Source organism: Peromyscus californicus, unplaced genomic scaffold, assembly GCF_007827085.1.
Source record: "Peromyscus californicus insignis strain IS unplaced genomic scaffold, ASM782708v3 Scaffold_88__1_contigs__length_174892, whole genome shotgun sequence".
NCBI classification, from domain to species: Eukaryota; Metazoa; Chordata; class Mammalia; order Rodentia; family Cricetidae; genus Peromyscus; species Peromyscus californicus.
In genome coordinates, this window is record NW_026294604.1 from 37,140 (window position 1) to 62,829 (window position 25,690).

The 25,690-nt window shown below is 39.4% G+C and overlaps 1 long non-coding RNA gene across 4 annotated transcripts in view; it reads left to right on the forward strand.

The window, feature by feature from the left end:
* Positions 1-897: 897 nt before the first annotated feature.
* LOC128102858 (uncharacterized) overlaps positions 898-25,690 on the forward strand; it is a 136,840-nt gene continuing 112,047 nt past the window's right edge. Inside the window, exon 1 of one of the 4 annotated variants that reach the window (XR_008215575.1) lies at positions 898-7,370. This is a non-coding gene — a long non-coding RNA (uncharacterized LOC128102858). Of the gene's footprint in view, positions 7,429-14,561; positions 24,748-25,690 lie in introns of those variants that run through there. The other 3 variants (XR_008215574.1, XR_008215573.1, XR_008215572.1) reach the window with 3 other exon arrangements.

Below are 25,690 nucleotides of genomic sequence, written 5' to 3' on the forward strand. Positions count from 1 at the left end.
TCAATATTTCATCTCTCTTGTCTCCAGAACAAGTACCAATGAGATTATACTGCCCAATTCTGCTGCCAGCGCAGGATAATGCCAGCCCTGCTTGGACTACAGAAGCAGCAGCTTCTGTATGCTGAAGCCAGTGAAAAACTGACACATTAATTTGCTTTCACAGAGAAGAATGTGCTTTTGGGTTTTTCCTTTCAAAGGTGGTTCTTGCCCAGGGCACCTTTTCTGTCTCTGTGCAGAGCAAGGCCTCTCTTCAATACCTCTACTCTCTCTCCAACAAGCACAGCCACTTTGCCAGCACAAGGTACCTGCAGTCATAAGCTGCTGAGTGCTCTTTTCCTCTCCAAACTGCACATTTTAAAATTGTATTTCTGACCCACGTTGTTGCTCTTTTTCATTGTAAGAAAACATAAGAATGAGGGGAAACAAACATACCAAAGATTCAATATTACACTGTCTTGAAATTTCCTTTGCCAATAAAATCAGTACATTACTTTTTAATTCAGGATCACACAAGTTCTCAGGAAATTGACAAAATGCAGCCAGATTATTTGCCAAAATATCATATTAAGCAACCCTTGCCTGTTTCTGATAGATCCTTATTTACAGATGAAAGTTCATAATCCAGGTCTCTACTGTCCACATCTCTCTCAGCGTCTTTGTCTTCCAAGTTCTCAATAAAATTGTTCTTTTTAAGCTCTGTTTCCAACAAAGTTTCAAAGTCTTCCACAAAATAGTCCAAACCATAAAAGCCACATAGTCAAGCTTATCATAGTGTATTAGTTAGGGCTCTCTATGAGAACAGGGCCAATGGGATGATATATATATTCATATATTCATATACATATTATATATATATACATATATATAGTGTAAGGTGTGTGTATGTGTATGTGTGTGTGTGCGTGCATGCCTGTGGATTTATTACAACAACTTTAAGATTGTAACAATGGCAGAATCACACCTAAGAGCTGAGAACCCAGTAGTTAATCAGTCATGAAGGCTAGATACTTCAGCCATCAGAGTAGTCCCATGATGGCTGTTTCTCATTGAGGAGAGGTCCTTCAAACATGATGTTGCTCAGTCCACAAGCCTGGGTACAACAGTCTGGTAGAAGAAGTCAGGAAGTTTCCTCTAGCCATTAGTCTCGAGTCTATAACAACAACTAAAGAATTCTACTTCTGATAGCAGTGAAAGAATTAGCAGCAGCAGCGGCCAGAAGAAAGGCCAGTAAGATAGTGGTGATAAGATCTTCCTTTGGCCACATCCTTTTTATCTGGACTGTTAGAAGACAATATCTCACAATTGGATTGGGTCTTCCCACATGATGTGGGACAATCAGAATAGTTCTTCAGTTGAGACTTCCCACTTAGATTGACTCTAATATGTGTTGAGTTGACATTAAAACTAACCATAATACACAGCAACATTCCAGTTTTCTGGTGCCAGTTTCTATTCTAATTTCCTTTCTGTTCGTAGAGAGGAAAGGGTTGATTTAAAAATACAGTTCCGTAGGAATAGAGGCCGTTCATGGTGGGGAAGGCCTGGTAACAGTCAGAGAAAGCACGGCAGCAGGGGCAGGAAGCTTGCTGGTCACGTTCTCACCCACACACAGGAAGAAGAGAGAGAAAAGAGGAAGGAAGTCAAGGCTCTAAACTCTCAAAGCCCACATCCAATGACACCTCCTCAAACAAGTTTCTGTCCTCCTGCAAGTTCCAAGACCTTACCAAAGAGTGCCACCAACTGGATATCAGTATTCAAATACATGAGCTTATGGGAGATATTTTACTTTTAGCCACAGCCCAAAGCCTCACACATGCTAGTAAACAACCATAATGGAAATCACTGAGTCACACAAAAAAGAAGGTGAAAGTAAAGGAGAGGCTAGTTGGATAAAGGGAGGGGATTGGCAGGTAGGAGTGAGGAGACAAGAGAGGATAGTGGAAGGTGGGCTAAATAGCAAAACATACTCTCTACATCTATGAAAATGTCATAAGACTATTACATATGATTACTTTATTATGTATAATAAATTTGTGAAGAAAAACATTTAAAAATGTAACAAAATAAAAGGCTAGCAAAGGTAAAGGCGCTGCTGCCAAGCCTGGTGACCTAAGTATAAGTCAGTCAATCCCTGGGACCCACTCTGGAGAAGAAGAGAATCAACTCTTGCAATTGTCCTCTGGCCTCCATGTGTACACCATCGTACACATGTACTCCCACACATACACATACCACACAACCAAAACCCACAAACACACATATGCATACACTAAATAAATAGATTTAAATATATACTTTATGGAAATTGAAAGCATCAACATTCCTGCTTCCATTCTGAAGGCCCAAAAACTCCCTAGAGAGCCTCTGGCATTAAGTTCACATTGAAAAGTCTAAGAAATGGGAGTCTAGTGTCAGTGGATGGCAGTGTCAGTACCTTAACTCAGAAACAAGGATACTTGCAGACTCTAGCATGAAGCCTTCTTCCTCTGATTTCTTTTTCAGGCAGCCACCAGCCCAGTTTTATGTGCTATCCACACTGAAGATAACCTTTCCCTCCCAGATACCATCCAGTATATCAATCTTCTCTGGAAATGCCCCCACAGAACCCCAAGTGTGTTCTCCAGTCATAGACATTTCTTGATTCTTTTGGGTTGACAGCCAAAACCAACTACCTCACTATTATATTTAAATAATTACACAATAAGTCCTTTAGACACTTATAAATACACGGGGGAGGATCATTTCCAAAGTTATTGAAAAGGGAAATAAAGCTAAAGGATGTATGGAATTGGAAGGGCTTTGAGCAATCATAGACAAGCCTTGCAAATTGAAAGGGTAACCTAAGAATATCCTGTTGTTCCCACCAGGCCATAGGTGCAGAGAGTGTGGAAACAGATGTTCACATACCTCCAAAGGAAGGTATCAGGGAAGAGAAGAAAGGTCTTCAGACATGATCTACATTTGAAAAACACAAATAGGAGAAGTGTACTATGCCAGTGACCACAGAGAAGGGTTCTTTATAATGTACAGTGGGAAGTCTGAAGGGAAGGACATGAAAAATGTGAAGGAAGCCCAGAAATATATGGGAAATGGAACAAAGAGGCTTGAAGAACAAAGAAAATTACACTTGGTAACACCCACCCCCCAGGAATTCCAGGGTTAAAAGACTTGTACATGATAGGCGAGCACTAAAATACATGCCCAAAATGATGGCACCAGGATCAATCAAGAGCTTATAAAAATGGACTCCATCATTTGGCAGAAGAAAGAACACACATAATAAGTAAATTTTTGTCTACACTTTCAATTTACTAAGTTTAAAGGTCAAGGTTTTAGGGGTTCACAGAGCCATAATTTTACTTTTTGATCAGACACAGTCTCCCCAGCACTTCTCCTTCCTACGTGCTGATGAGCAATTCATACTATGAAGTAAGCTCCTGTATAATATGATCAGTTAAACTAGTATATAGGTAGAAATAATATCTGCTTGATCATATCATTACCATAGAGATGTACATATCACATGCACGATGAAACAAGCACCTTTAAGTGTTGATTTTTAAATCTCTCATCCCAATCTGACTTTCAGAATTACCTGCCCAAACAAGACCTGGTAGGAGGAGTACAATACAGCACTCCTTGCTGAGCCCCACAATAAGGTTCCAGCACTTACTGTTCACACATTCAACACCACAATACCTGTACATGAAGCACTTAGAAGTTTGTCTACTTTGCAGGTAAGAAAACTCAATCCTGCTACTCCAAATTATGTAGCTGATGGTTGTCTCCTGAACTCCTCTCTGGCTTTTCTTCCATACATTTGTAAAATAAATACACCACCAAACAAACTCTTCCAGCAGTAGTAAGAAATAATAATGAGGTCATTGTCATTGACAATACAGGTAAAGCACTTGAATGGGTTATAAAAGACATCAGTGTCAGAGAACAAAGTTGGAGTTTCCCATCTACTGTAACCTGGCAACAATAAGTACATATTTCATCCCTCTTTTGCCTTGACACTATTGTGGACACCAATGATGCTTTTAGAAATCAAACGCTGTTCTCTTCTGCCTTCCACAAGGACATTTTCATATTTGCTGGGAAAGTGATAAGATTTTCTGCAGATCTGCTTATTTGCAAACAATGTCTTTCCAACCATTACTAGTATAAGTGTCTCTTTTCATTCATAGGCAAACAATAAAGCTATATATGTACAACATTTTTCAAGAAGGCAATGCATTGGAATGAAAAATAAATGCATTCAGAAAGCCCACTTGCAAGAGGTTTAACTCAAGACCATCCAAGATTGCATATGCACTCTGGTGGCTTATGTGGCACAGAAAACCACTGAGGCAAAATAACCATTGCCAAAACAATGTTCTGCATTCTTCCTGAACTCTGCCTGGCTGCTGCTATCACCACAACCACTTTTGGCTGTGAAATCTCACCATAGTAGATCGTGACCTTCTTAGTCGTTATTTTTCTAGGATTCTGTCCTAATTCTCAAACCATATAATTATTGATGAAACAGTGTTTACAGTGTGTGTGAAATCTCTCAGTCACTATCCATCACTGCTTAGCCCTCACACTTTGATATGAGCACCCCCTAACTCTCAATTGTCCTTGATTTGAAAGAATGAACAAAAATTGAAGAGAAGCAAATATGTCCACATGTGAGATTCTGTGTGATTGCAATATTATCTTTTCATAGATCATTCTGAACTATGAATAGTTTTATTTCTGAGGTTCACCTCGATGTTCTCTTCTGAAGCAAGTACTATGCATGGCACATAGTTGACTGTATTTAGGTAAGAGCTAGTGTTAATAAATGAAATGGGCATGGTCAAAATAACAGACATCTTCCTGCATCTAAATCAGCATGTGAAGCCTGATTCAAGGTGTGCCAGGCAAAGTCAACAGAGGGCACCCATTGCCTTCAGTCTGTTGCATATCCAACCTAGGCTGCATGAATTCAGTACACTAATCCCTCTCCAACAAGCAGGTATCAGGGTTCCAATCATGTAGTTACAAAAGTGCAGTCTCTGTCACTCTTTATTTCTGAAGAATTACTTAATCATTCAATCAGTATTTGAGTAGTATCCAGTCTGAGCCAGACAAGATGCTAATCTTCTGATAATAACAAGTTTTCCAACTCTCTAGTCCTTGGATTTTTGAGACATAAATTGAGATCATTAGGTTAAATCCTTGTGATTCATCTACTCTTAATTATAATAATCCTGATAAAGTATAAGGTATTTCCACAGATCTTCTTGGGTACTCATGCAGCAAAAAAGCCTCAGGTGTTAGCGAAAATACTAAGACTGTACTTTGGCTTCTTCTTGACATTCCCATAAGCTGAGAGTGTGGTAGTAGCCCCACCTGAGTCACAAGTGAAAGGGGTAGATTTCCTCTGTCTCCAGCTCTAGCATCTGGGTAACACTTTCCAGCTCAGTGTGACCAAAGAACACTGTGGATTACTGGTTCACATCTGTTGTCAATCCTTTTCCAATTAATAGTACTAATGGAAGATCGAAAGAAGAAACTGTTAGGGACAGGTTTGCTTGTTTGCTTGAACAAATAGTGAGCGTGGAAGTAGAGGAGAAGGGGCTTGTAAAGAAGCCTTCTGTGGTCCCTGGAACTCGAACACAGAGTCACAGTGATTAATCTATCTTTCTTTCTCCCTCTTCCTTCTTCTTCTCTCTCTCTCCTCTCTCCTCTCTCCTCTCTCCTCTCTCCTCTCTTCTCTCTCTCTCTCTCTCTCTCTCTCTCTCTCTCTCTCTCTCTCTCTCTCCCCATACTTTGGTTCACTATGCTTGGCTTTATTCTTTAGAAAGGTTCTTTCCATGAGTTGGCTACAACAGCTGCTAATAGTCATAATAAACCATTATTTCAGATCACCTATCTATATCCATTTGTTTGACAAATAAATACTGAATGCCTTTGTTCTGGGTGCTTGAGCTATGCCAGTAGAGGATAAAGGAATTTCTGGGATAAGATAGTAGATTAAAGTCTGCCTTTGTGTGCCACGGTGAGTGAGAAGAGATGGGATAATAAAAAACAGACTCTATTTCAAAGAGAAGACAAGTGGAAGAGCATTGGAATCTGCAAAGGGAATGATAGGACATCTGGAAAGCCACTAACAGGAATAAGCTTCCCATGGCTCCTGCCTTGTAGCTGCTTGGCAGGGTAAAGGAAACAGAAACCTCGGCCAAAGAATAATCCAGGCAGCCCTGATGAAAAGAGATTGGCACTCTTACCCACAGTAAAAGCTCACATCTTGAAAAACCCTCAAATACTGTTGGGGGTTTTGCTGAGACAATTATGTGACTACTATGATTGGTTCAGCAGCAGAAACAAGACCTTCTTTTTATTCCCCGAGTCTCAGAGGGCTGTGGCAGGGTGCCATCTTGAAAGGAAGTCAATTGTTTGAGACTGAGCTAAACAAGGGGACAAGAACAAAGAACAGTCACTAGGTGGGAAACCAAGAGTCAACTATGCTACCATTCCAGGGTGAGACACAGCTGTGGAATGTAGTTGTGCATAGGGAGAGAGCCAAATAATGTACTGAAGAGTTTTAGGTGCAGGAGTCATGGTTTACATGGCGATACTTACATGGGAAAGTAGCCCCACCCTCAATATCAAGGAGGTTAGCCAATCAACTAAGACTAACTGTGGGCTTGGCTATCTCTGAGCCTGGGGCTGGCAGGTGGATCAGCCTCTGGAGCCACTTATGTGCTGTGAGATCTGCTGCCCTGGAGACTCAGAAATCTGAAGCTCCAAAGGACCACTGGACAGCTGCAGCCAGCTGATCCTTCCAGCAAAGTTTAACACCTAAAGGGTATTGAAAAGATGGCAATTAGTCTGCCTATAAAGGTACAGTCCTGTGTTTCCTTCCCCCACACCCAGTGCATTAGGAAACTCCCTGGCTAGAACATCAACCACTCCAGCATGTGAGAACAAGGAGGTCTGAGCAGTATGGAACCATCTGCCTGACACACGGATGACAAAGTTTATTGTGGCCAGCAAAGCCCCCCAAATACAGAGGGCTAGTAAAGTAAAGACAGCTGTGCAGACACCTGACATTTGTCAGGGTCAGGCTCAGCAACATCCTAAACCACAAGAAACACAGGAGTCTCCACCTATGAAAGAAGCACCTCTAACAATTTATCTGTTTTCTTGGGTTTTTCTCTTTCTTTTTATCTTTTTACTTAGACTTTTTCTTTTTACTGTACCTTTAATAACGATTTTACTTTATTTTAGGTTTTTATTTTAAAAAAATCTCTCTTGGGCTGAAAAGATGGCTTGGTAGGAAAACATACTTTGCCATACAAGCCTGAGGACCAGAGTTTGATCCCTGGAACCAAGTAAAGGTAGGAGGGGAGAAACAACTCCACAATTATTACCTTTGACCTCCACATGCTTGCTATGGTAGGTGCCTTTCTACAAGTATATATCACACACAACAACAAAAATAAGTAAATAAAATAAATTTTAAAACTCGTAATTTTTATAATCTTATGTCATTTATCTAATTTTTTCATGTGCTTTTTTCATTTTAGACAATAAGACATTCTTGTCTCCCTTCCTATCTTCATAAATTTCCTCTCCATTATTCTTCCTTCTTGCTTTCAAAAACCTTCCTTACCTGCCTTATTCCATGAGCTATTTCTACATTTCTGTTCTATATTCATAGTGCCACATTAGTGGCTTTAATTGATTGTAAGTCTATTTCTATGTATCATTGGCTTTAATGTTGTTGAAATTATAGCAATTTGCTACTCATTGAGTGGTAGTGAGGACTGAGCTCTCAAGAACAGGCTTCTTTCTAAGAGAATATCTGCTGGGGATGTCTTTCTGTATGCTGTGAATGTGTTGCTCTGATTGATTGATAAATAAAATGTTGATTGACCAGTAGCCAGGCAGGAAGTATAGTATAGGCAGGATAAGTAGAGAGGAGAATGCTGGGAAGTGGAAGACTGAGTTAGGAGATGCTGCTAGCTGCCGCCGCCATGAGAAGCAAGATGTAAAGTATCGGTAAGCCTCAAGCCATGTGGCAACTTACAGATTAATAGAAATGGGTTAATTTAAGATATAAGAACTAGATAGCAAAAAGCCTGCCACGGCCATACAGTTTATAAGTAATATAAGTCTCTGTGTGTTTACTTGGGTCTAAGCAGCTACAGGCCTGAGTGGGACTGAAAAAAACTCCAACTACAAATATCCCCAAATAAAACCTGAAAAAATACCCAAACTAACAGACAATGAAATCACAATACAAAGCACATGAAACCCATAACATAAAAGCAACTCCAAATGACCATAACTCCTCAATTTCCAAACCCAAAGATAGTGAAAAGGTTGAAATGTCAGGCAAATCATTCAAAAGCCTATTGGTAAAAATAATCAATGTCTTCAACCAGGTGGTGGTGGCACATGCCTTTAATCCCAGCACTCGGGAGGCAGAGGCAGGCAGATCTCTGTGAGTTTGAGGTCAGCATGGGCTACAGAGTGAGTTCCAGGAAAGTCTCCAAAGCTACACAGAGAAATCCTGTCTCAAACGAGACAAAACAAAAGTCAATGACTTCAATGAGAAACACACAAGCAGATAAATGCAATAAGGATAGCAATTAAATTCATAAATATTAAAGTCTGACAGGTAACAGGGATGGTAAATTCAGTAAGGAAACAGATCTTGAAAAAAGAAAGCAGAATTGTTGAAAATGAAAAATTCAATAAAACAAATAAAAAACATGTTTGAAGGCACCACCAATAAACCAGGCATTAAACAAAAAAGACAGTGTTGGAAGACAATGTTAAGGAAATACAGTCTAAATAAATAAATAAAATAAATAAAAAAATAACTTAACCACAATATCCAGGAACGCTGGACATGATAAAGAGACCAAGACTAAGAAACCATGGGTAAGAAGAGGTATTTTCTAAGTCATAAAAATCATTTCAATAAAATAATAGCAGAAATTTTCCACAATCTGTGGAAACATATGGATACACAGATGAAATTGACGTTTATAAATTTCAACCTCCAGTCTTCTGCACTCCTGCATGACAGAATCCTGACACCTGCTGTTGAAGCCAAGACTCCCAGTTGCCCTTCCCATGTGTCACTGAGGTGCACAAAACTGAGCCAAGCCAAGAGAAGACCAAGAGTAAACTGACTGTGCTACTCAGTTCAGGTATCCCAGAAACTCTCTCTGTGGGGAGCAGGTTTAAATTTCACCAGGGCAATATACCATAAATTTCATTCTATAGCCACCTTTAAGTGTGAACTGAAATTGAAATTTTCACTTCCCCATCAGTGCAGTTTGCTACATGAAATATCAGAGGGAAAGAAAGAATTCATACCCATCCCACCATGGAGGAAATACTGGCTGATGAGATAATTCTTAATATATAATGTACTTTAATATACTTTACTTTTATTGATGTATGCTATGATTCATTTTTGCTCCTTTTGGTATGTTCTAATTTTGTTTCCTATTTTTGTTCTTCTTTATTAGTTATTTGAGAATTTCATACAATGTATTTTGTTCATTCATTCTCCTTCCCCCAACTCTTACCAGATGCAACTCCTTTTCCCAACCACTCAACATCACATCCTGTTTTGGGTTATAACCCACCAATACCGATTTGTACACCCCAAATATTCTTGTATGTGTGGCCTACCATGGTAGGGAGTTCAACTTACCAAGGGCTACACTCTTAATGAAAATTGATTCTCCTTTTCCCAACAGCTTACAAGTGTTAATACGCTCTTGACTAGGGGTTGGATTTTATGCCCAGCTACCCTCTCCATGCAGGGATTTGGTTTGGCTTGGGCTTGCACAGGTCTTATGCACACTGCCATAAGTACTGTGAGTTCATATGTGTACCTCCTATGCTGGGTCTGCAAAACACTGTTTCCTTATCCATTTCTAGCTCTTACACTCTCTCCATGTCCTCTTGTGCAGTGATCTCTGAGCCTTAGGAGGAGAGGATGTAGTATATATGTTCTGTTTAAGGCAGAACATTCTGTTGCCTCTTGTTTTCTGCTCCTTTGCCAGTTGTAGTCATCTATGTTAATCACTATCTACTACAAATAAAATCTTCTCTTATGAGGACTGAAATATATAATTTGTAGATATAAGGATAAATTATTAGGAATCAGTTTAATACTCTGTCCATTTAGCAAATTAATAATGGTAGGTTTTCCCCTAGGGCATATCACCTGCCTACTAATAGGTTGGCCAGATAATGATACTAGATATGGGTTTTACTTTGTATAGCAGAATTTAAATCTCATCAGAATATGTCTGATTACTCCCTTGATGTTCATGCTAGTATTGCACCAGTGGGCATATCTGACCAGGCCAGTCATTATTGTAGCTCGCAGTGTTCACAGTTGGATAAGATTGATGATTATTTTCTCTTCTGATAGCATGAATAGCATCCCCAGCACTATGAAAGATAGCCAATGGGGCTGAAGTTTCCAGGTCTATACCAGCTTTATTCCCGGGACATTGTCTGTGACTCAAGTATGTGGTGTCTTCAGCAATAGGGTCTTATTGTCAAGTTCTGGAGAGCAACCAAGACGATTGGCAATGGTCTGTACTGTTTGAGGGTCTATGAAGCCTCACTGCCCAACAAATTCAAAAGAAGAAAGCCATTCCTGGCACAGGGCTTTTATGTATCTCATAACAGTTTTGCCTTTGCTTGTATTATGCTCAGTTAAATTTTAGGGTTATTCTGTGTGTTTCTCTATCCAGTCTACAACTGCATACTCTCTCCTAATCTTCCCATGAATAATTCATATACCTTCACACTCATTCCTCTCTTTTCCTCATACTTCCTATTATTGTCATCTTTATACTTCAAACTATAGCCTTCATAAAGTTAACAATTTCAAAAACCTGTAGACCTTAATTCTATTCCAATTTCTACCTTTCAGCTATTCTTCAAACCTAGAATTTTACAAATTTGATCTAATAACTGTCCCTATACACATCTTCTTCACTCGCACTCTTAATCTTGGTAACTTAAATCTTAGCTGGCATATACCATATTCTCTTTGTTGACTCAGTCTTCAACAATTACTGAAGCGAGAGGGACAACTGCTGAAAGGAGATAAATATGATCTTAGCATAATAGGCATACACAGAAGCTGTGGTTTCTCTCAAAGGCAATATTCTTCTCTGGAAATGCTATTCCATCTTAATCAGGAAACATAGGTTCCTGTCTGTGATGGATATTTTTGGTTGTCAATTTGATTATATCTTAGTTATTTTTCTATTGATATGATAAGACCAAAGCAATTTATAAAAGAAAGAGTTTATTGGGGCTTAGAGTTTCAAAGGATGAGGTCATGACCATCATGGTAGGAAGCATAGCCACAGGCAGTCAGGAATGGTGTTGGAGCAATAACTAGGCACTTACATTTGATCTATAAGCATGAGACAGAGAGAGAGAAAGAACTAATTGGAAATAGTATGGGCTTTTAAAAACTCCAAGCCTGCATTCAGCAACACACCTTCTTTAATAAGGGCACCTCCTAATCTTTCCCAGTTACACCAACTGGGGAACAAGCATTCACGTGTATGAGCCTATCGGACAATTCTTATTCAAATTTCCACAGTACTTACACATATGCACTTCAATTATACAGACATCTAGACTCTAGGCCTGCTTGAATAAATATTTCAACTGAGAGAATACAGATTTGTTTTTAATTTAAGGAATGAAATAACCCCGATACACAAGTAATAATGCAATTATAGAAGGAGCATAAAAACACAAAGCAACATAACTCATTGAAAAGTTACTAATTCCACTGTAATGGCCTCCAGTGAGAATTAGATGTCACCCAAAAAAGTAAAAAATAATAATTATTATAAGTAAGTCCAAGCAAATCAAATTTTGAAAATCAATTTTGTATAAGTCCCAAAAGAACACACATAAACATGCATGCACCCAAAAAATAGCAAAATAAAATAAGGAAGTAGATAAAGGTTATGAAAGAGGAATTCAATAAAGATTAAAGAAAAGCCAAATGGAAATGGTGGAAACTGAAAATACAGTAAGTCAAATAAAAAGCTCCATAGAAACATTCAACAACAGAGTGGATTACAGAGAGAGAATTCCAGAGTTTGAAGATAAGCTGGAGTAATGGACATTCAAATAAGGATAAAGATAAAATTAATAAGAAGATAAGATAGTTTTGAAACTCTAAAATATCATATTGAAGAATCATAGGCATGGAAGTAGAAAATTTTCATTCCAAAAGCATAGAAAATTTTTCAACAACATTAAAAATTTTCCCCAAACTAGAGAAGGAAGCACCAATCCTGATGCAGCAGGCATGTAGAACACCAAACATAAAAGACCCTCCTTTGTCATATCATAATTAAACCACTAAATATACAGAACAAAGGAAGTATAAAGAAAGTAGCAATAAAGGAGCCACCAAGTAAGTCATGTGTAACAGCAGGAATATTAGAATAATAGCAGCTTTCTCAATAGAAACCTTAAAAGCTAAGAAAGCTTGCAATGATGCACTTTAGCTTCTAAACAACAGCCAGCACCATCAAGATCTGTATAAAGCAAAGTTTCCTGTTATAATAGAAAAAAGAAAAAATCCATGATAAAAACCATGGAATGTATGACCACCAAGCCAACTGTACAATTAACACTTGAAGAAAACTTTTGGGCTGAAAATGAAGAGAAATACATCCACAAAGCCAAAGGGAAGAATAAGCTGTAACTTAAATAATTAAGCAAGACATGAATAGGAAAACACCAAACACTACAGTATCAACAAAATCACAGGAAGTAATACACCTTTCAGTATTAGCTCAGAACAAAAAAAAAAAAAAATGGTCTTAATTTCCCAATCAAATCATACAAACTGGCAGAGTGGATTAAATCATAGGATGGTTCTACTTGAAGTTCACTTTACCATAAAATATATATGCTACCTTAGAGTGAAAGGGTAATGCCAAACCAATGGAGCCAGGAAACACGCAGGGGTGACTATTTAAATGTCTGACAAAATAGACTTCAAACCAAACTAGTTAGAATAGAAAAAGATCACTTTATTGTAGCAAGCTTTCTTGTGGGACTATCTTTAAACCACTAGCCCAAAAATAATGACACAAAGACTTACTATTAATTATGAAAGCTTGGCCTTGAGTTTAGGCTTGTTCCAGTACTCTTATAACTCAAATTAATCTGCTTTTATTAATCTATGTTCTGCTATGTGACTGTTTACTCTCTTCCATTCTGTATGTCCAACTTGCTCTGCATCTCATTAGGGTGTCCATTTCTCTTCTTTCTAGAGTCCTCTCTCTCTCTGGAAGTCCCACCTATTCTCTCCTGCCTAGGTATTGGCTCTTTATTAAACCAATCAGAAGGCATCTTAGGCAGAGACATATTTTTATAGTGTAGTATACAAAAAGATTGCCCCGCGATATTTCTCCTTTTTTGTCTAATTAAAAAGGAAAGGTTTTAACTCAAACATAGTAAAGCTACATACAAGAAGAACAATTTTCAGGTGAGGACAGGTAAGAATTACATTTATAATGTCTAGTCCATTAGCATTGGTAAATTTGGAGAAAATACTCTATTTTCTATCCTATCTTGATGAGTCCAAAGTTTTGTACCTAATTCACTTTCTATCATATCTTGTATTACCAACCTAGAAATATCTTTTTAGACCTTAAAACATTTTTTTAGATAAACAACTTAAGCTTTTATGTCTCTCAACCTTATACACTTTGCGTCTCTTTTGTGAGTTTCTTTTCTGAGTTTAATAATAAGGAAAATTGTAACTATAACTATCTAGTCTTCAATCCCATCAGAGACCCAAGAAGGATATAATATTACCTATGTAAGCAGAAAGTGAAGAACAAATAACTTCCAAAACTATAGAAACAGCAAGAAATTTGACTGCCTGGAAAGTCATCCAAGGCTCCTCTGCAATGTTGGGACATCTGTCTTCAGCCTAGAATATCTAACAGACTTTTCTGTGAAGCAGGAATATTTGAAGGACTGTTCTACCTTGTCTTGGCAAAGTTTGGTAGTCACCTTCTTTTGTGTCCTGCCTGCTTGTCCAATTTGGACAGCATACTATCAGCAGTTGAGGCAAGGACAGTTTTTTGCCCAGTGGCTAACTTTTGACGCAATGAAAGTAAACTCCATATGGAGGTTCTTCAATGCCCATCATCCTTTTTGAAGTAAATCGGAGCTACCAGGTACAGACATGTCTCACTATTATGAAAAGCCTTATATTATTAAAATTTCTTAAATACCATATTCTATAACTCTCAGAAGTGTTTAAATACCATCTGTCTATCTAAAATATATCTCTGTTTAACCTTGAAAACATACTAAACAAAAGTTGGACTGTTGTGGATGACTAACTACTAACCTGCATTTCTTTTTTTTTAATTTTTTTATTTTTATTTTGCAATACAATTCAGTGCTACATATCAGCCACGGATTCCCTTGTTCTCCCCCCTCCCGCCCCCCCCTCACCTTCCCCCCAGCCCACCCCCCATTCCCACCTCCTCCAGGGCAAAGCCTCCCCTGTGGACTGAGATCAACCTGGTAGACTCAGTCCAGGTAGGTCCAGTCCCCTCCTCCCAGGCCAAGCCAAGCGATCCTGCATAGGCCCCAGGTTTCAAACAACTGACTCATGCAATGAGCACAGGACCTGGTACCACTGCCTGGATGCCTCCCAAACAGATCGAGCCAATCAACTGTCTCACCCATTCAGAGAGCCTGATCCAGTTGGTGACCCCTCAGCCATTGGTTCATAGTTCATGTGTTTCCATTTGTTTGGCTATTTGTCCCTGTGCTTTATCCAACCTCAGTCTCAACAATTCTCGCTCATTTAAACCCTCCTCATTCTCACTAATTGGACTCCCAGAGATCCACCCGAGGCCTAGCCATGGATCTCTGCATCCAGATCCCTCAGTAGTTGGATGGGGTTTCTAGCACGACAATTAGGGTGTTTTAACCTACATTTCTTAATTATCTTAAATAGTTTGTAATAATAGCATTCAAGGACTAGAATTTTACATTATATTTTTAAATGAGTTGCATAGGTACAATACCTTAAACAAGAGTAAAAACATGGCCATGTGGTGGTGGCATACACCTTTAATCCCAAGACTTGGGAGACAGAGCCAGGTGGATCTCTGTGAGTTCAAGGCCAGCCTGGTCTACAGAGCGAGATCCAGGACAGGCACCAAAACTACACAGAGAAACCCTGTCTCAAAAACAAACAAACAAAAAGAGTGAAAATATATATACATTATGTTACAACAAAAATAACATTAAACATATCAAAATACAAAAATACCTTAAATAAGAGTAGAAACATATATACAGTATGTTATAACAAAAATAACCTTAAACTTGTATCAGTATACAAAAATCCATACCAATGTAAAATATTCAAGGTTAATAGTTACTTTTTAGTTTAAAACTAGATTCAATAATCTACCCTTTTTATCCTATCATTCCTATATTCCCCCTTTTTTACCTTTTCAAAAAGAAATCCGTGAATCTAACCTCCTTTGCTTATTTTTCCCCCTGACCATGACCAATAACAACTTCTAACTAACCTCCTAAATAATGACAAACATCCATAACCCATTGAACAACCAAAAACCTCCTACCCCACCTCTTGTGAATGTTGGCATTGTGGTCATAAAATTACTTCCTACTGTCTGGGGGCAATATCATCTTTAGGGGACCCTGGAGAAATTAAGATAATGATCAAGTCCTGGGAGAACTAACTGTATCATTTCTTGTCCAGTTTCTGTGTGACAGTAAAGTACAGGGCTTATCTGAAGTCTTGGTAAGAGTAATCTGTGAGACTAGACCATCCTAGCTAGCTGCTATGAAGATGTTCTAGATGCAGACTTCTGAGGAGACTGAAACAGAGACATTCTGAGAGGCTGAATCACCTGGGCTACTTGTCTTCATTGGTGTCTGGTCTTTTTTTCTGAAAACACACAAACTTTTAAAGGTAACATATAAATCTGCATTAGCCCAAGTATGAAATTGTGGTATGCGCAAATTAGCTAAAGGACATTCTCTTTTCTATGTTTGAGCAGGTAAAATACACCTACTAACTTTATAAGTCTGTTGGGACTCTATAACCAAACTGTAATATAAATCTCCATCCATGTCATGTGAAGGATGCCATGTAGTAATAAGTCATGTGGGCCCTGTAGCTAACAAGATTTATCATGTCTCATCCAGTCTCAGAGCTATTACCATGAGAGATCAGCTTATACATCACCTGTCTTGAGGTTCTTCTTGGTTTCTCTCTTCATGTCTGCAGCCAAGATTTTCAAAAGGTCTCCCTGACCAAATCTGGTCTTTATTAATTTTGAAGGAATCCATAGCTTTTTGTTTCCTGTTGAAACAAAGGCATAACCTCTCCCCCAACACAACACATTTTCTGACCTCCATTCTAGAGCTACAGGGATGATTTCAACATACACATATCAGTAAATGTAATACGTCACATGAATGGCTTAAGGACATAAGTCACATGATCATCCCAACAGATGTAGAAAAGGCATTTGCAAAATTTTAACATTACCTCATGATAAAGATTCTGGGGGGGGGGAGGTACTGGAGGTGGGGCTAGAGGATTGTTCAAAGTATGAGTACTTACCACACATGTATGAGGAACAGAGTTCAGGTCTCCATGGCACGTATGTATCAGGAATACCAGCTCACCTGTCACCTCAGCGCTCAGCAGGCAGAGAAAGGAGGAAACTGGCACTGGCTGGTTCACCAGCCCAGCTAAATTGCCAAGCTCCAGGTTCAGTGAGAAACTCTGCTCCAGCAAATAAAGTGGAGAAAAATTAAGGAAGAAATTCAACATTAATCTCCGGCCTCCACATACATATGCATACACGTACATACATCTGTGCATCCGTAAGCATGTAACCACACACATATATATGCATACACATGCAACACACTTGTGTATCCACATGCATGTAAACACACACATACATATGTATGTAAGAAAAAGCCTTAGGAAATACACACAACAATCGTTTCGGCAAAACTATACTAAATTGGGAAAAACTCAAATTATTTCCATTAAAAGCAGGAACAAGAGAAGGTATTGGCTTTTGCCACTCTTACTCAAGATAGTACTGGAAAACATACTACATGACAAAAGATGCAAGGAAGGGGAGACAGACTGGAAAAGAAGAGGGCAAAATATCCTTATTGGTAGGTGATTTGTTTCTAGGCATAGCAGAGCCAACAGACTCAACCAGAGAACTCTTAAAACAGATAAGCACTATCGGCAAAATGGCGAGATACAAAATTAACATACAAATCTCAGTAGCCTTTCTACATACAAATAACAAACATTCTGAGGAAGAATTTAAGGAAATAGTCCCATTCATGACTGTTTACAACTGCCGAAAGAACAAACAAAAAAGGAAATAAATTTAATCAAGGAATTGAAAGACCTCTATAAAACCTTACAGTACTCAAGAGAGAAACTGAATACGACACCAGAAGATGGAAAATGCCCCCATGCTCCAGGAGGAGAAGAAACAATACTGAAAATAAAAAGGCTGACTTACCAAAAGTAGTCTACAGATTTCAATGCAATCCCCATTAAAAAAAAAAAACCTTCTTAAACATTATATATGTGTGTATAATATGCATGATGTTAGATAATATATGTTAAAACTTACTTGAACACAAATATCCCAAGCAATCCTGAACATATCACAATAACTGATTTCAAGTTCTATTACAGAGCCATAGAAAAACCAGAATGATATTAAATACAAAACAGACACATAGGTAAACATATTCAGAAGATTCAAATATCAACTCCTGCAGCCACACATCCTGATTTCTAACAATGCTGTTAAAAATATACACTGGAAAGAAGTCAGCTCTTTAACAAATGGTGCTGTGAAAAGCAGGCGTTTACATGTAGAAAAAAAAAAAACTTGATCCTTACCTCTCACCCTGAAGAAAAGCCAACTCCTATGGATCCAGGAACTCAACATAAGACTACAAAGTCTGAAACTTCTAGAGGAAAAAGTACAGCATACACTACAAGCTACAGTACAGACAAGAACTTTCTGAATAAGACTGTAGTTGCTCAGGAAATAAGGTCAACAATCAACAAACAGACATTGTGAGGTAAAAAAGAATACTTACAGCAGAATACAAACTGAGTGAAGAGGTAGCCTGTAGAATGGGAGAAAATGCTTGCCAGCTATAAAACTGACAAAGGTTAATAACTATCCTATACAACAAACTCAATTAACTGCCTAACCAGCAGAAAACAAACAGCTTTATTTAAAAAAATAAAAAAAGGACTGAGGAACTTAACAGAGAGTTCTCAAAAGAAGAAATAACGAATGAACAATGAATATTTGTTGAGAGAGGCAAATAAAAACTACTTTGAGATTCCATCTCAAGACAATCAGAATGGCTGCCCTCTACACAACAAATAACAACAAACGCTGCCAGTGAGGTGGGGAAAGGAAAGACTTAATTCATAGTCAGTGGAAGTAAACTCTAAGGGTCTGTCTTGTTTGCTTTCTATAGCTGAGACAAAACATCATGACCTAATACAGCTTGGAGAGGAGAGGGTTTCTTTGGCTTACACATCCTGAGCACATACATTACTGGTGGAAGCCAGAGCAGAAACTGGGAGGTGGAACTGAAGCAGGACCATGGAGGAATGGCGCTTACTGTGTCCTAACGACCTTCTCAGGCTTTTTTTCTTATATAACTCAGTGGCCACCTGCCACTGTCACCGGTTTGCTAGGCCTGTCCATGTCAATCAGAAATCAAGAAATGTTCAATGACATCTTCCAGATTGAGGTTCCCTCTTGTCAGATGACCCAAGTTGTGTCCGACTGACAAAAAAACGAACCAGCACAGGGGCTGATCAATACTTTAGGCTGCCAAGGTTTATCATTTAGAGACCACATATTCCCAAAGAAGAGAAAGTTATTATTATAATTGTCAAGAGGTAAAATAATAATAATAATAATAGTGATTTTTCAGCTGTCTCCAGGCACCCAGTCAAATTTATTCACAAAACCTTTCACAAAAAAAGAGAGAAAACAAAATAACTGAAGAATTCTCAGTGTATTGTCTCAGTAACAATTAATTTAGTTCACCATACTTTTGTACCACTAACCATTACCTCACCACCCACTCTCCTTTACCTATTAATTTCTAATTGACCATTAACTTCTACATCAGTGGAAACTTGAGAAACCTGACACCTAACTGCACTTATATAACTCATAATGTTGACATCAAGTACCTACCATGCACCTACACCACTGTTAAACATAACAATCAAATTCATTCTGAGATTCCTTGTAGCCAAAGCAAACACAGAAAGATATTAGTTCTTGTGATGAATATGATGCCCTTTGAAATATGTTGTAATTATTCCAACACTCTCTGAGATAAGAATCTATATCTTTTATATTTGAAATGAAGAAATATCTTTGCAGAGTTAAACTGTTTATCTTAACTCAAAACCTAATGAGTAGGTTGGCTTGACAATACACACCCATAATCTCATTACTGGGAAGGCTAAGACAAGAGAATCACAAGTTCCAATCCAATCTGGGCTTCATGGGAGACCCTGTACTAACAAAACACCACAATAAAACAACTAATAAGTGTGAAAGCTTATATTCAACTCCAGTCTAATATTAATGCCCACATCAGGCCACTCATCATCCCACACACAAATGGGAGCAGAGCTTTCTCCCACCTCTCTTAGGTCATACCAACATCCATGTACATGTGTTGAAACTTTTAGTTAATGAATGTGTTCCCTGTACATGAAGATTTATCCTGGCATGCAGCTCTGTAGGTAATTGCTTACATGCTAAAAGGGTCATGAACATACACAGGCTTTAGGACCCTATAGACTTAGGTTAGCATTAAGTCCCTATATGTATCTAGTTCCCTCAACTATGAAACAAGGGTATGATAAGGGAGCAAACAAACAAAACTTTTGTTTTACTTTGACTATAAATAAAACTCACAATTGGTATCAAAGTTTTCTATGGGGTTAATAGTTTAATTGTCATATTTAAGGTGGCTTTCAAGCAGGTAAGTCTGATAGATGTATATGCCATTTTAACAGAGTGATAAATAGTAAGACACAACTGTAACAGGAATCTGAAAAAGTTCTTATTAATAAAATCAAACCTGAGCCAGGTATTGGGGTGTACGCTGGAAGATCAGAGAGACAGAACAGGCCACAGCCACCTCACCTCACCAGTTCCTCAGCTGATCCTGTTTCCTCAGACTGGATGCCTCTGAGTCCTCATCCAGAATGAATCTCAGCTAAACTGCTACTCACAGCCTGAAAGCTTAACCAGGCAAATGCTGCTAGTTTCTGGTCTTCACACCTTATATATCTTTCTGTCTTCTACCATCACTCCCTGGGATTAAAGGCTCACTTCTGGGATTAAAGGTGTGAGTCACCATGCTTCGTTGTATCCTTGAACACATGGATTTCTGCCTCTGGAATGCTAGGATTAAAGGAGTGTGCTACCACTGCCTAACTTCTATGTTTAATATTGTGGCTGTTCGGTCTCTGACTCCAGATAAGTTTATTAGGGTGCACAATATTTTGGGGAACACAATACCACCACACACAACAAATGGCCTTTGTATTTTTAAGGGCAATAACTTGTAGGAGGTTCCCGGGGGGTGGAGTAGGGCTGAAGAAATGACTCAGCAGCTGAGAATACTTGCTGTACTTCCAGAGCATCCAAGATCAGCTTCCAGACTCACAATGACCTGTACCTCCATCTCCAAGAGATCCAGTTCCTTCTTCTGGACTCTGTAAGCCCCTGCACCAGCACACATGTAGCTTTCACACATGCACTCACCCATGTGTGTGCTCACACACACACACACACACACACACACACACACACACATACACGCACACACAAATAAAAATAATAAAAACGAATCTTTTAGAAAGTTTCAGTTTGAAGCTAATCTAATGAAAAAAAAAAATATGAGCAAGCTGTGTTATACAAACCTCTATCAAAGCTGACCTTCTCCTGCCAACATAATAGTTGCTTGTATACTGTGTCCTGTGTCGGGTAGAGAAAAGAGAGTTTCTTGGCTCTCCAGAGGGATGACAGAATGTTCTTTTGGACTTCCTTTTAACTACACTTGGCACAAAGCAATCACAATGCTAAGGTGACACCAGCTTGATCTCTTCAATGCCAACACAACTGATCAAGCGTTAGGACTAGAAGGTCCACGTGGGAGAGATCTAACCAAGGGTGGGTGCTGAATTAGCACTGCCATCATCAAAGTAATCCCACCAGCTTTGACCCTGTTGGGAAACTACTAAGAAAGAAAGGGTAAAAACACAGTCACTAGAGGGAAATTCAAGTTCTCCACAGGGTTTTCCATTATTCTTTTACCAAAGTAAAATTTAACCTCTTAACCAGATCATAATTCGCACTCTTCCTGACTAGTGCTAAGGAAATGAGGCTGCACCCTTCTCATTCTGATTTTCCCTGAACATTCCCAGCAGGCACAGCGTGCTTTCATGGCCTGATCCTCTCTCACCCTTTGGTCATCTCAGCAAACCAGCCAGGTCCCAGCAACACAATTCCTTTTCAAAGTTCCACTTCTCCTGGAAGCATGAGTTCAAAGGAAAGCCATGTGTCCAGCTTCCCAGGACAACGTTCACAGTTGCAAACCTTCAAAATGGCCTGATAGGGGAAAGTGGGCCTGCCAGGCGCTTCTGACTCCGGACTCCTGCCTTTGAAGTGTAGTTTGAAACAGTAGCAGCTCTCCACTTCACACTGGCTCTTTCTTGGGAGTCAAAACAGAGCGGTGTAGCAAAGAGAAGCCCCTTAGATCACCGCCAAGGCACAACTGTGAGTAAGCACGCAATGCAGTCCTCAGGCCCTGCTTAGAGCTCATGCCAACCACTCTGTAAAGGGAAGACAGGATCACATGGCCACACCCATGCACCACCAAAGAACCTGTGTTCACCAAACTCTGCCACAAAGAAAGTGAAAAACAGCTTTGTCTCAGGATTCAGGTTTTGGTTTTAGCATGTTTTGTTTTGTTTTGTTTTGTTGTATTACCTTAGTTCCCCAGTAGTCTACAAGGTGATCTTAATTTCCCAAGGGGAAAAATGTCAGTGAATAACTGCATCCTCTCCTGCCACCCAGTTACTATGTTCTCCACATCACCACCCCAATCATTTAGATCTGCTTCCTTCCTAAGTCATGTGTTTGATAAAGATTGTTTTCATTGAATATGGCGTGCTGGAATCATTTCACCACCAGTCAAATAATGTTACCTTCATTTTTGACAATTCATCTGTTTGTTGTGATACTGAATGTACTAGTTTCCACAGATATTTTAGATTAAAGGATGGAGGAGACAGAGGTAGGAAAAAGAAATATTAGTAGACTTCTGGTGAAAAGAACAATGTTTGTCTGCCACAGAGCCACCTTGTACATTTGCATGGTAAGGGTGTTAAGAAACCTTTCATGGAAGAAATCTGTTTAGCTAGCACTTTCTTGAATTTATTAAATAAAGATACACCTTCTGGTTGAATAATAGCTGCCAAAAAGAGCCAACACCGCAGTCCAGTTAATAACAGAGTTCTTATGCATAGGGCAATATCATCAGAATTTTGGAGGAAATGTCCTGGAAAGAAACAAAACCTCTGAGAAGTCTTTGTGGCCTCGTGGCTATGGGTAGGCCTAATGAAGTCCTCTAGAATTCCTGCCTTTCTTCTTTTTCTCTATTTTTAAAGCAAGGTCTCACTGGATACACACTGTGCTAACTACCTGGAAAGATGCAGGCAAAGTCTATTCAACCCAGAAAAATATACATTTTTTTTTAAACTTGGGAGCACAGTGAACTATGGTCCAGGATGATCAAAGACCATCAAAGCCACCCTCATCAAGTGGCTTCTGGGTCCTTTGTCTCATGAGCTTGGAGAATGACTTTTACAGATAACAGGAGGGTAAGTTTTCTAAAGCATTTATTATAGGTTTCTAGGTGAGAGGTAAGAGAAAGGACATAAGCAGAGCTCCTGCATTTCAGGAGCAAGTTCCAAAGATGGATTGCCACTGAGAGTACCTAGAGGTTAAATAAGGGTTTAAATAATGTAGAGCGATGAGCTAGTCAGTCCAATTACCCCACCTACAGGGTATTCATGTGCCTCTCCATCCCAGGCATCTGGACGCGAATTTCACTAAACCCTCACATTTGGCTTTCAGAGTATTGTGTTCCTTTAGGTTTCCTCTTAAATGGAGAAGAAAGGTAACAAGAAGCCAGAGCACAAGCAAGTGCCCCTAAACATCTCTGGTATTTCTCTCCTCTGGCCTGGATGGAATTGCTAACATTACCAAAGACATTTCTTTCTGATTGCTGGATTCCAACCAAGGATAAGAGACAGATCCACTTACATGTGGTGTCCCCACTCAAAACACTGCCTGACAGATATCAATAGGGCCCTGAAGACAGACCAAGTACAATTCCCCCCAAAGTCTAACTTAGCAAACCAATTAGAGTATTGGGCTTTCTTATGGAGCACAGGTGAGGAGTTACTTACAGGAATTTGAGGAGGTTGTCCTCAAAGCAGCTATACAACTTTGAAGTTTTACTATATATCAGGTGGAGGATGATTTCAGGGTAGCTGAAGCACTGGGTCCCATTTCAGGTAACCTACTTCTTCCTAAGCACTCTAGCACTCCCCAGGATCACTTGCAGCTTAGAGGAGGGAAAGAAGGAGTTAAAATGGGGACACAAATGGTACCCAGACTACTTCTCCCTCTTTTAAACAGCATTTCCCCTTAGTTTTCTCTTGCAAGCAAAACAAACACAAGCACTTATTTGTCTTTGCCCATCATAGAGCCAACAGAATTCCCATCAAGGGGAGGGAGTAACCCTCTTCCAGAGGAAACCCCAGAGTGCTCTCACAGCACTGGCCTCACCATGCCATTCTGCCTTGACGCGTCCTCTCAAAGTCCATTCCTTGCCACTGCCTGCACAACTGAGACCCATTTGCATCAAAGAAAAGGACTTGGCTTTCGTCCTGGTTACTCATAGCTTGAAAGAGTGCTTACTCCTTGGTTTAGTGCTTTTTTTTCTCGTACTCTGCTCACCTCCCATCCCTGTCCTCTTGCCTCCATCGATGAGATTTTGGCTTTCCCTCCGGCCGACAGACAACATTTCTTCTCCACTCTTCTGTAGTTCTCCAGAGAAATATAGGGGAACAAAAAAACCCTTCCCCTTGCTTCCACGGGCACACCAGTTCCTCATGTCTGCGTTCACGGGCACACATGAGGAGAACACTGTCCCTACAATGTGCACCTGTGGTAGAGGGCAGTGTCTGGTATGTGCTTGGAACAAGACCTTAGTCCACTTCGGAAGAAGCAATCACCAGAAAGCTCAAGTTGAGCACATTGTGAATTGTCAAGGCTTTAGACTCTCAAATGGATTCTCCTAGGCTGAATTCAACAACAGTGATTCATGTCAGACAAGGGCTGAATCGTAATTTCAGTTGTGCAACACCTGACTGGTGGCAACTGGTGGACTCCGCATGTAAGGTAACCAGTTAGAGCCACACCCTGTGTGAGGAAGAAGATAAAACTACTGCACAGCACTACATGAAACAAAGGCAGATGCTGTAACAGACCACCTGGGCACAAGTTATTAATGGTGAGTCTAAAACCAGAGAAAAGTGTCAAAGTCACAATCAACTAGAAACATCCTGTTAAGGAAAAAAAGACACAGCTTTTTCTTAATTCTGTGTCCTAAGTTCAAAGATGGATGCCATCACTTGATCCTGTGGCAAGCAAGTTACTTGTCAGTAAAGAACCCGTAATTCCTGGTTTATAAATCTAAATCTTAAGTTTTTACACTAAAATGGCAAGGAAAAATACTAGTCAAAACTGAAATAAAGCGAGAAGGTTTTATTCAGAAGCATGAGATCATGTGTCCAGATGACAAAAAGGCAGAAAAAAAAATGGGTCTAGAGAAACAAGAATAACCAGGAGATAGTGGAGGGTAGAAAAGGTAGAGAGTGCAAAATGGGATTAGAATATGTTCAAAGTGGATTATATACTTGTGCAAAAATAGCCTCCTGGAATCAAAATAGTTTCTGGAATCTTTAAGATCAGAGTCTGGGCTCTCGCAACTCTGACAAGCCAGGCTCTCCCTACCCCTCCCATCCTCAACCAAACAATTAAATAAACCAGTGTCAGTGGAAACAAAGAAAGGAGATTCATTTACTGTTTTCAACATGACCACGAAAGAAGAGCATCAAATAAAGGGATCAGGTGGAACTCAACGCCCTTCCTAAAAGTCTGCCTGTGGGTTCCTGACACGAGATTTAGGTTGAAAGGGCAGGAGGCGTGTGTAACTAAGCAGTTCTGGTCAAGGCTGACTCATCCTGGTCTAAATTCTAGTCTCTGGTCTCTCCTGCAAGGTGATCTGACAAGTCAGTACTGTCTTTATCTCCTCCTGGGAGAGAAGGTGTTCACCACCTGGCTCAAGTTTCAGCCTTTCTCTTTTCTCAATGTGAAATTCCTGAGAAAACTCTGATTTCTTGGGAAACCATCATTTCAATAGTCTGATAGTCAAAACTAAGAGTCCCTTTAGA